The sequence below is a fragment of the Chelonia mydas genome, chromosome 4 (assembly GCF_015237465.2).
Source record: "Chelonia mydas isolate rCheMyd1 chromosome 4, rCheMyd1.pri.v2, whole genome shotgun sequence".
Lineage (NCBI taxonomy): Eukaryota > Metazoa > Chordata > Testudines > Cheloniidae > Chelonia > Chelonia mydas.
In genome coordinates this window covers 132,258,173-132,270,085 of record NC_057852.1, presented here as the reverse complement: position 1 = coordinate 132,270,085, position 11,913 = coordinate 132,258,173, and the positions used below count along the sequence as shown (strand labels likewise).

At 48.5% G+C, this 11,913-nt stretch overlaps 1 protein-coding gene and 1 long non-coding RNA gene across 3 annotated transcripts in view; one reads left to right on the top strand and one right to left on the bottom strand.

Annotated features, from left to right (window-relative positions):
• Positions 1 to 552: 552 nt before the first annotated feature.
• LOC122465414 lies at positions 553 to 7,010 on the bottom strand. The gene is made up of 3 exons (XR_006290260.1): positions 6,884 to 7,010; positions 2,449 to 2,612; positions 553 to 1,081 (listed from the first exon to the last, which is right to left on the bottom strand). It is a non-coding gene; the product is annotated as an uncharacterized LOC122465414 (long non-coding RNA).
• A 6-nt stretch (positions 7,011 to 7,016) lies between these two features.
• Positions 7,017 to 11,913, top strand: part of CTNNA2 (catenin alpha 2) — a 775,924-nt gene continuing 771,027 nt past the window's right edge. For both annotated transcript variants that reach the window (XM_043544890.1, XM_037898317.2), the window contains exon 1: positions 7,017 to 7,242. The gene's annotated coding sequence lies outside the window, so the exon portion shown is untranslated. The remainder of the gene's footprint in view (positions 7,243 to 11,913) is intronic.

Here is an 11,913-nt window from a genome sequence, read left to right as displayed (position 1 = left end):
GGGACACTTGACCATCATCACTGCACCAGCAAGGACCCAAACTTGATACCTTTGAGAACTTGTTCAGCCTTCCCTTCCCTCGTGCGCTCCTTTCTACCTCTCATTTTTCTCCTGGTCTCTCTCTTTCTCGTGGCTTTCCACCTGATTCTGAAATCCACTGCACGTCACCAGCACAGCGATATGAGATGCCCATCCAGCTCTGCTGGCCTGAGAAACTCCAGTGAAGAACAGGAAGGTGAGCTTGGGTCCAGAGCAACAGGCCAACCTGCCAGCCCAAAGCATCCATTCATGGCTGACCAGCTGCGCTATATCCTGAGAACATCAACAAAGCTGTTGTAATGCTTCCTACAGCGACTCAAGAACATGAGTGTCACCCTCAGGGCAGACTGTTAGGAAGTAGGGCACAAACCTCAAATTGGTTGGGAGATCTATACTTAGATGTCACCAACCAATTATCAAGTGTAAACTCCTCAGGCACAATAACAGCCTAAACATGGTGCTACATGCAGTCCCGGTGGATATTCTGTATGCTGCCACCCCAGTGAGTGTACCTTTGTGAAAGATGGTCCCTTACACGAAGAATCATGGCAATATTCAGGTTACTCCCAGTCCCAAAGGACCAGTCGCTCATCCCAGGTCAGTTACACCTTAGCTTTCACACAAAAGACAACATTTGTAGCCAATCATATAATAAACTGTATGACGGTTTATTAAATAGGAAAAGAAAACAAGAGAGTTATTTACAAGGTTAAAGCAGGTAAACATAGATTCACAAATGAGTTACAATATTAAGTTTCAAAAGGTAATAGAAGCTTCTATAGCCAACAAGTTCCATATATCCTTTAGGGCTAAGCCAGTCTAAACAGCTGGATATCTCTTGCTTACCCCCCAGATTGCAAGCAGTATAGAGCTCCTTAGTTTCTCTTGTTTGAGGTTTTTATCCCTCTCCTGCCATGTGCTCTGAACTGCAAACTCAGCTGATAGGAGGAATCCTCTTTCATGATTCATCTTTGGGGTTGGAGGGCAGGAGAGCAGAACTCCAACATCCCACAATAGTCTGTCTGGTATTGATGCAGATTACCTGTTTGGAAGGATGTAACACCTTCTGTTGCTTATCATCCCTTCATACTAATTAATGTATGTCTCTCCTGTCTGGTGATGTACACAGTCACAGAGGCTCACAATGCAATCACTCAAACCACACCTTATAATAAGGGATACTGATGTTATAAATGAGATTAATGCATGCAGCAACTCACAGGCATTCAATAAAGACTAAATACATTATTATAATGCCGATACCTATTTAACAATACTGACAGACAGGTGAGCCAGACTGATTCCAGCTATGTATTTGTCAGTGTTCACTTGAGACATGGGGACTTCGGCATTAGCTGAAAACAGGCCTGCCAGCATCACAGCTGTATTTCCTGCATCTTTACTATCCTACCTCTTCTTTCCCTTCTGTGTCTGTCTCTTTTGTCTGAAGCAGGAAAGGGATTCAGAATTGAACTAACCCTTTCTTCCTCCTCAGGCAGAACTGTTTGTCTGAATAAGAGACTTTAATCAATATACACTATCTACAAAAAGGAACTTTGTTAAGTTTTGATTACGTTTGTTTTGCATAAAGAATCAGTTTGTTTCAATGCTCTTTACCTCATTTTATTTTTTTCCTTTTGTGCGTTTCAGTCAATAAATTGATAGTCTTTGGCATGAATTTCATAGTGTGTTTGCCATGCTACTAAGCAGCCTAAAGTCTCTGTATATCAAAACCTGAACTTTGTTTAACACTGTTTAATGCCAGACTGTGTTATGTTAACGTCTTTGGCCCATTTACTCCATCTAAATGATACTAATATCATTATATTTTGCATCTCATTAGTCTGTCTCAAATTAACTCCACCTCCTGTTTTAGGCCTCTATCTTCTCCAATCATTTGCTGAAAACAGCCCATGACGGCTTCCAAGGACTCCTTATTTTAATCTCTTCTTTGATCTTTCTCCTCCCTTTGTTTTTAGCCTCCTGCCTCTCCAGAAAACTAACATTCTGTTATCTTCATGATTCATCAAAGCCTGAATTGAAATCCAGAAACATCTATAGTCTTCTTCCTACTAAGGTCCTTAAAAACCCTCATGGACTGTTTTCAGCACAAGGCAGGTCCAGGGGCAAGTGCATCTTGAGAGGTGCTAGGTAAAGATGCCTCATCCTCAGATTCATTAGCATACTGGGATTCCGTTTGGGGTAGAGAGAAAGGAAAATTACCAATATTAGCCCCCACCATGTGTTAGATATATTTACAAATATAAAATAAGGTGCAGTCCTTACCCTGAAGATCTCACAAACTAGAAGACTGAATAAACACAGACATATGAAGGACAGGGGGAGGAGGTATATATACATTGTTTTGATAATATGTTTTCATTTTTTAGGGACGTAGACCAAGATTACCCATAAGCTGCATAGCTCATGGGCATGGTGTGTGGGGGAACTTCTTCCCTAGGATGGCATCTGCCTCCAAGATCTCCCATTTCCTCCTGGTACTGACTCCTGGCAAGCGGGCTCTAGGTTCTCCCTTCTGCTGCCTCTTCCATGGCCACTTCTGCTGCTCTTGGCTAGAGGGAAGGCAGAATTAAGATCCCTACTTAGCCCTGAAATCTGCAGTTTCCTTATTCCCAAGCCTGGGGAGGGAAGCCATCTCCTCAGACATGGGAATGGGAGGAAGAGAAGACTGGAAACAACCCCTCTCCCAGCACTGAATATTGGGAAGATTGAAGATCCTTGTGACCATCCCCAATGGCTGATGGGGCGTGAAGATTTCTGCAGATCTGCCCTCCCCCTTTCTAAGCCTGAAAAAAGGAAGGGGGAGATGAAAATCTAGGTATCCTTACCTATGTCCCAAGATGAGGGCCTCCTGCTGCCCAAGTGAGCAGCAGCAACAGGGCCCATCTTGGCCTGAGGAGCAGAAGCCATTGATTTGGGGGTTGAAGGCACTGCATGATTTTCGGATGGGGAGGTAGCAGTATATGGTTGAGAGGAGGAGACAGGGACAGCAGTTATTGATTTGGGTGAGGAGGAGGAATAATGGGGAAGAGAGAGAGAGAGAGAGAGAGAGATGGACTGAGAGAATGTGAGATAGGGGAGAAGAGGAGAGAATAGAATCAGATTGGGAGAGAATGTGAAAAGAGTGAGTGAATGACTGAAATGGAGTGAATAAGAATGGAAGATGGATTGAGAGAGAGAGCGAATGACAATAGCTGGATGGAATTTGTGGAATGAGAATGAATGAGATGGAATGAGAACAACAACAAGGTGAATGAGGATGAAGGGACTGCACTCATAAGTATTAAACTTGAACTCAGCCTGTCATTCTGCATGCACTTAAAAACAAAAGTCAGAGGGAACACCAATGTAGACTCTCCCATATCTTGATATAATTAGCTAGTTTCATGCTGGCATCATGCTGGGCGTGGGGTCTCCAAGAGAGACGTAGATATGGAGAGTTACATAGGGTAGCTGGCCTTTTAGGGGAGATGGGCCCCAATCCAACTGTGACAAGCCTAACTTGCCTCCCCAGGTGGGAAAATGATTTCAGTCACGTGACTAACTCGGTCCATGCCTAGATCTGAGGGGTAAGGAGCTGCTGAACAACAGATATAAGCCAGCACACAGCCCTAGGAAGGAGGGACTGAGAGACCCTAGCCTTCAAAGGTGAGTTACAGCACAGGAAGGCCAGAATTTTAAAGCCACAGTCCCAAGACGGAGGACGTTTAAATCTGAAGGGGTGGGCAGAAAGAAGCCTTTGTAGGAGATGAATGATACTGAATTAGACCCCAGCAGAAGGGGAATATTGTTTCAAAGACTGTGACCACATTATTCTGGGGAAACGGAGGAAGGTGCCTGCAGGGTCACCCATGCCCGAAGGGGGTGTCATTTACAGAGAAGTATAGTCTTGTGAACCAGCTCAGTGAAGGTGTTCCATCTGTAAGGACCAAATAGTGTGGTGAGGCTGGCATCACTGTTGAAACTGAGGATGTGAGGAAGTGTCATGGAGTAAGACCAGCATAAAAAGGTATGAATGGTGGGGCTTGTGGGGATTTGGCAGAGATATGTAAGACCTGAATTCTGGAGTTGTACAAGACACATAACAAGATGTCCTCCTGCTCCAAGACTAGAAGACACAGAGGGTATGTCTACACAGCAAAGAAAAACCCGGAGCTGGTCCATGCCAGCCAACTCGGGCTCGGACTGCGGGGCTGTTTCATTGCTGTGCAGACTTCTAGAGTCAGGCTGAAGCTTGGCTCTAGGACCCTGCTCAGAGGGGTGTCATTTCAGCAATCTAAATCGTCAGCAACACATTAGTAACAAGTTGCCTTATTTTTGGATGTTGGTCTCCTGGCCTCTCCCATTACTATACTTAAAACTTATGGGATCTTGAAAGGTGGGCTTAATTTACACACACACTTAAAACTCCAGGAAGATTACTTCTCTTTATATCACATCCCTCCTATGCCTGCTACCATTTGCTATGCCCCAGACCAACTGGGCACCCTAGATGTGTGTATGAGACCAAAATCTGAATAAATGAGAGAGCCTATCCTTGTGCTGAGGTGATTGCCTCATGCCATCTGTGGCTCTCTCTCTGTCAGACTGGCATGATCCACCCTTGACCACTGTGTCCTGCACCCCATATGATCCAGTGCTATATCCTCTAATGCTACCCTGCCCCATCAGCACTCCTGTCTTTCTTGCTCTGTGCCTGCTGCTACTTTTTCCATTCCCATGGTAACCCTGCCCACTGCTATCCGGACCCTGTACTTGAGCCCCACCCTGTGGCCAACTGTTAATGCCTTAGTCCTGTGCCCACCCCACTGCCCTAAACCATGAACCCCATCTCCCTTTCTGTCCCAGCTCTGTACCCCATATTGTCCTTGTCCAGCACTGTGCCTAGCTACTGCCCAGCCTGGCACTGTGCCTCCTGTACCCAGCTACTACCCCTGCCCCACTGTGCCCAGCTACTGCCCCTGCCCCACACTGTGCCCCCTGTACCCAGCTACTGCCCCAAACTGTGCCCCCATGCTCAGCTTCTGGCCATGCCCCGCACTGGCCCCGTGTCCAGCTACTGGCTATGCCCCACACTTTGCCCAACTGCTGGCCCTACCCCTGCCTTGCACAGTACCCCTGTGCCCCATAGCTGGCCCTGTGCCACAGTGCTCCCCCGTGTCTAGCTGCCAACCCTGCCCCACACTGTGCCCCCCCATACCCAGCTACTGGCCCTGCCCCACACTGTGCTCTACCCATGCCCAGCTGCTGGCCCTACCTTGTCTTCCCCTGCACATGCCAAGCTGCTCATCCAGCCCTCCCTCCTCGCCCAGCTGCTAGCCCTGCCACACAGCAGTTGGCTGTGCTCTGCACTGCGCCCCCCACATGTCCAGCAGCCGGTTCTGGCCCGCATTGTGCCCCACACCCCATGCCCAGCAGTAGGCTCTATCCCCCTGGGCCCAGCTGCTGGCCCTGCCCTGTGACCCCCTCCCCTCCCGTGCCTGGCTGCTGGCTCTGCCCTGGACCCCCCACCTGTGCCTGGCTGCTGGCTCTGCCCCGCGCCATGACCCCCGTGCCCAGCTGCTGGCTCTACCCTGTGACCCCCCCCCCCCGCACTCAGCTGCTGGCTCTACCCTGTGACCCCCCCACCCCCGTGCCCGGCTGCTGCCCCTGCCCTGTGACCCCCCCGTGCCCGGCTGCTGCCTCTGCCCTGTGACCCCCCGTGCCCGGCTGCTGCCCCTGCCCTGTGACCCCCCCCCGGACCCGGCTGCTGCCTCTGCCCTGTGACTCCCCGTGCCCAGCTGCTGCCTCTGCCCTGTGACCCCCCGTGCCCGGCTGCTGCCCTTGCCCTGTGACCCCCCCCGGACCCGGCTGCTGCCTCTGCCCTGTGACCCCCCCCGGACCCGGCTGCTGCCCCTGCCCTGTGACCCCCCCCCGTGCCCGGCTGCTGCCCCTGCCCTGTGACCCCCCCCGGACCCGGCTGCTGCCTCTGCCCTGTGACCCCCCGTGCCCGGCTGCTGCCCCTGCCCTGTGACCCCCCCCCCGGACCCGGCTGCTGCCTCTGCCCTGTGACTCCCCGTGCCCGGCTGCTGCCCCTGCCCTGTGACCCCCCGTGCCCGGCTGCTGCCCCTGCCCTGTGACCCCCCCGTGCCCGGCTGCTGCCCTTGCCCTGTGACCCCCCCCGGACCCGGCTGCTGCCTCTGCCCTGTGACCCCCCCCGGACCCGGCTGCTGCCCCTGCCCTGTGACCCCCCCCGGACCCGGCTGCTGCCCCTGCCCTGTGACCCCCCCCGGACCCGGCTGCTGCCCCTGCCCTGTGACCCCCCCCGGACCCGGCTGCTGCCTCTGCCCTGTGACCCCCCCGTGCCCGGCTGCTGCCCCTGCCCTGTGACCCCCCGTGCCCGGCTGCTGCCCCTGCCCTGTGACCCCCCCCGGACCCGGCTGCTGCCTCTGCCCTGTGACCCCCCCGTGCCCGGCTGCTGCCCCTGCCCTGTGACCCCCCGTGCCCGGCTGCTGCCTCTGCCCTGTGACCCCCCCGTGCCCGGCTGCTGCCCCTGCCCTGTGACCCCCCCCGGACCCGGCTGCTGCCTCTGCCCTGTGACCCCGCCGTGCCCGGCTGCTGCCCGTGCCCTGTGACCCCCCCCGTGCCCGGCTGCTGCCCCTGCCCTGTGACCCCCCGGGCCCGGCTGCTGCCCGTGCCCTGTGACCCCCCCCGTGCCCGGCTGCTGCCTCTGCCCTGTGACCCCCCGGGCCCGGCTGCTGCCCATCCCAGGCCCGTTTCCCGGCCGCTCTGTGGCGGCCCCCCCCCGGCGCCCGGCCCTTGGTAACGCGGTTTCCATACTCACCGCACCTGCGCACTGAGGCGGCCCGTGACCCGCGCCGCTCTCAGGCAGCCGGGCCGGGACCGGACTCCCCCTCCCCGGGTACTGGAGCCGCCGCCGGCTCCTCCAGCCTCCCCGCCCGGGCGGCGGCGCAGGCGCGCTGCCTCCTCCCCTAGCGGCGGCTGCTCAGAGCCTCGCGGCGGCGGCGGCGGCGGCGGCTCCCGGCTCCCTCAGAGCCCAGCGAGCGCGGCTCGGGCAGCAGGAGGCGGGGACCCGGCGCTGTGTGAGGGGAGCCGCACCGCACCCCTGGCCCGTTAGGGACCGTCGCTGCCCGGGAGAAGCAGGAGGCGAGGGGCTCGCCCATCCCCACCCACCCAGCTGAGGTGAGGCCAGGGCAAAGCATCCTCCCTTTCCTTCGCCCCCCATCCCTCCATCCCCGGGCTCCTTCCCTTCATCCCCCTTTTCCTTCGCCCTGCTGCCTTCCCCTCATCCTGCCTCGCTCCTTGTTCTCCCCGGCTCCCCTTCTCCTCTCCTTTCTTCTCTCCTTCCCCTCCCACCCCGGCGCCTTCTCCCCCGGTCCCCATTTGGCACCCACCAGGAGGAACCACAATTCTCTCCCGATTTTTAATGCGGTCGTAATGCTCGCCCGGGGGGGGGAGAATCAGACAGGCACAGGCAGAGATAATCCCCCCCCCCCCCCTTCAAGGATGGACTTGAATTAATGGTCATTTTGTGCGGCGTGGATGGTGGGAAGCGGAGGATTATATTTAGGAAGGGAAGGAAAAGGGTCAGAGGTGGCTTGGGTCCTTTCTTTTCCTCCCTGCCATCCCTTGGAGGTGCTTCTAGCTCTCTATTCTTTTCATTGTCTCCCTCTCTTTATTCATTTTTTAAATTCCCCTTTCTTCAGGCATCAGAGGGCTTTTTAGCCATCCACCCTGTGTCTCTAATTTACAGCCTTTCTCTGCTGCTGCTCTGATTGTCTCAGTAAGAAGCCACCAGGAAAGGGGAGGGGGGAGGCTAGTGTGGAGAAAGCAGCTTTTTTACACCCTTTCCCTTTAGGCCTCTTCCAATTTCTAATATATTTCAAACCACCCGCTTAATATTTGATTTGGAATCCATCCTGAAAGGTCCTTAGTCCTGTCAAAGCATTTGGTGAGGGGCAAAGAACTAAAGTTTTTAATATGTACAGTGCAACCTTGTCTTTATCCACAATGTTCTGGGGATGTCAAAAACGTTCAGATGAATGGGGTTTGGATAATTAGGGGTGGGAAGTGACAAAGTGTTTTACACTATGGGACATAGCTGGGTTTTGGATTAGGAGCAGATTCCACTAAACATGGGGTGTATAACAGGGTGGTACTTGGTACGTAGAGGTGTGATTTTTGTTGCTTTGTTTGCTTCTTTGAAGGGCTGTGTTTTGTGGTGTGCACAGTGAACATGTTTTTAAAATGTTGTTATGCAAAACAGAGAGGGTGTTTAAAAGAAACTTGCAAGGGGAATATGTAGCATGCACCTGCTTCTGGATGGGTGGGTGGGTTATATTATCTCGTGACACATTGGGGGTGTAAATTTCTTGTTTCTTTTTAAGGTGCTGGTCAGGCATTTTTAAGAAATGCTTTATGTGAACGCTGCCTTTTCTCTCTTCAGCTTCAATACAAAGATATATAAAGCATTTGTGTGATAGGTACTGTATTCCAGGCAATTTATTTTTTTCCTCTTCTTTTTCAAACATCCATTTATTGAGCTATAAGAAGTTTATTTATACTCTGTCAGGATGAATGTGTTCCAGCATTCTTGTTATTTTGGAAATAAAAAGATACTATAGCTAGCAATGCAAAACTCTTATCAGTCAAAGGAATGTAAAAACCTTCAAACTGTACCATATTTTGGCATATATTCCTTGAGAACATTAAGATTATGTTAACTTGTCAAGATTACTGCAAATATAGTTGTGTATTTTGGAGCGGAGGGTGAAAAAGTAAGGAATAGACTTAAATCTAGTGATTTCCTGATGAAAACGACAGACTTTATTGGCTCTGTAGCTAACTATTAAAATGTATTTGATTTTTTTCATTTCAAATTTCATGGTTAATGTTTTGTAGCTCTCTTCTCTCCCTCCACCCCCTCCCCCAACTGGGGGCATAAAAAATCATAGAAATTAACAGAATTCCTCCTAGAAGTGCACAAGCATTGACTTGGGTAGAAGAAATGTTGCAGTCAATCATGTAACAGTATTTAGGGACTGTTAGAGGAATAATGTACCCCCAACTGTACATAATGAGACTGTAATTCCATTAATGGGTTCTGGTGACGACATAAGCCACAAGAGTGCAGCTCTACTACCTTGTCAATATCACTGGAACTCCGAGGTGGAATTACAACCTTAATTTATGTATGTTTTGGGGGTTCCTTATGTCATGTTAACATTGAAAATGTGTGGGTACCGCTGAAATGCCACAGAGCCACTTTTAATTACTAGAGTTAATTAATTATCTTTTGTGCCAAATAGTGTTTGTCATGACAGTCTTCTATAGGTACTGTACACTATCTGTATCAGTGAGTTTGGGAAAATTTTCTCTGTATACTCCCCGGCCACTCAGATGGTTAGTTTTCAGGGCAGTGTGGACTCTCAAGTGCTGGCCAAAGAAGGGCAAGCTATTTGTTCCTTTTCTGTATCCTTTGTTTACAAACAGCCCTCCAAAAGCATAACAAAACAGAAGAGCTCTATTTATGCTAGGATTCGTAACCCAAAACAAAGGATAGAAACAATAAATACAGTAAGTAATGGTAACAAAGAATGCCAATATTAAACTAATATAAAATTATTTGTATTATAGTAGCAGTGTGGAACCTAATCAGGTTTGGGGCTCTATTGTACTGGCTCTGTACAGACATAGAGGAAGACACAGTTCTTCTCCCAAAGAGCTTGCAATCTGATGTAAAAGAAGATACAAGAGGATGTGACAAAATAAATGATTGGGTGAGGAAGAATAAGGGTAACAGTGATAAACGCATGTTTATATAGATTAGTTAAGTGCTCAGCTTGATGACTAACATCATTTAAGGTCTATGTTCTTCAATTATAAGGTATAAATAAAGATATACAATACATTTCAGCAATTACCACTGTCTATCTTCATAGTCATTAGCCAAAATAAACTTTTTTTTCAGTACTTATCTATGTGTGTGCCTTAATTATTTGGCAATTGCTCAGACACAAACCTTTGATAGAACTTCACTAAGGTACTTTCACTACACTAGGGCTTTATTGAAACTGAAGGTTACCCAAATCACCAATTCGTTTGTGGCGTTTGCTTTCTAAAGCAAAGCACCAAAAACCCTGGCTATGGGACTCTAGTGCCTTATCTACACCAGAAAATTGCCCCTTGCTGATAAGAGTTGTCAGCAAAGGGTACCCTTGAACGCTGGTGAACATGATTTAACTGCTAGTGTAGATGGGACAGATCTGTTCTCCGCACGATTGTAGAAAATGTGATTAAGACGTGATTCCACTAAGAAGAGAAAGGAAGACTTGGCTCATTAACAGGATGGAATTGACAGCTAATTTAATTGTTCCAGAGCACCCGTGGTGACAACAACTGTATTATAATTCCTTATTTTTTTAAAAATAGTGCAGTATTGTTTTATTTGGTTTTCACAATATTTGAAGTATTTTACCTCCTTACTAGAGAATGTAGAAATGTTTGTTGCCACGTTGTAGAAAATGTGTGTGATACTTACTGAAACACGAAATATTAATTAAGCCATAGCACAAGTTTTTAAAAAATTGAATGGTGAGGGACAGCTAACAATGATTATTCAAGTGCGATACTTCACTGTTTCCTAATAAATTCCATAACCAGAACTATTTTTGTTAAACATTTTTGTTGCTGTGCCATCAAGAATTCTTTTAAAAATCAAAACAGTATTTTATGCTTGTATTGAATCTCTTGTCATGGGGACTCAAAGTGCTTCACAAATATGAGGTCTTGAATCAATCTTGCAGAACAGGAAACTACAACACAAACCAGTTAAGTGATTTATTCAAGTTCATAATGTGAGTCGGTCGGTGAGTCAATAATAAAACACAGGTCTCTCCTGACACGAGATGTCCTACAGATTTTTCTCCAATAACTCTCCCATTTCATTGGGAGAGGCATTCTGGTAAACTCTGGAGTGAATAGATAGGTTGGGGACAGGGTTAAACTATTAAAATCCAACTACTCTAGGAAACTGAACTGTGGCTGATAACTTTTATCTGTACAGCTGGTTGAAACTTAGAATTTCCATTCTACAGGAAAGACCGACATTTAAAATTTCTTTTTGGCCCAAATAGGAATGAAAAGATGAAATTTTCAAATTTCTTTAAAAATGGAAATTCCACCCAAAATTATTTTAGAACTATTGAACAACCTTGTAGAAGTGCTGCTTTTAGACTTTTATATTATATTATCAACATGAAAGGCTTCAAAGCTTTTTGTAACATTACAAAGAAATCTATCAATTCCTGTTTGAAAATTTTTGACCAGCTGCAGTTATCAGTCACAGTTTCCCCTGTACTAGTGTTCTTAGTGTATGCACAATGTGCCTCAGGTGGCATGTGACCAGGATTCATCACTGAATTTGGTCTGCTGGTTGGATCATTGAAAGAAGGAAAAATCCAAACACCCCCTCATGCAACCCCCTCCTCCTCCTCCTGTTTCAGCATTGTTACAGAGACTGGACCAGTTTTTCAAGATTTAATGAGAATTGATCACTTCTAGTAAGGTTGAATCCCATAAAATATTCAGTAAGATTACATCACCTGGTTTTTGTTTGAGAGGTAGAAAAGAATAATAATTGGCAGTTATGTAGTGCTTTACATATTCAAAGTGTTTTATAAGTATTAACTAATAGACAGTGTAGGCTCTTTTGGGAGTCAGTTGCTATTGTAAACGGGGTTGGAATGATTAAGTTAGGTATAACTTCTCTCCTCTCCTCCCCTCTTCTCTTTGTCTTTATATTTGGGTTTCTTAATCGTGTTTATATGCTGCAAAAGGCTTAGAATGCATTTG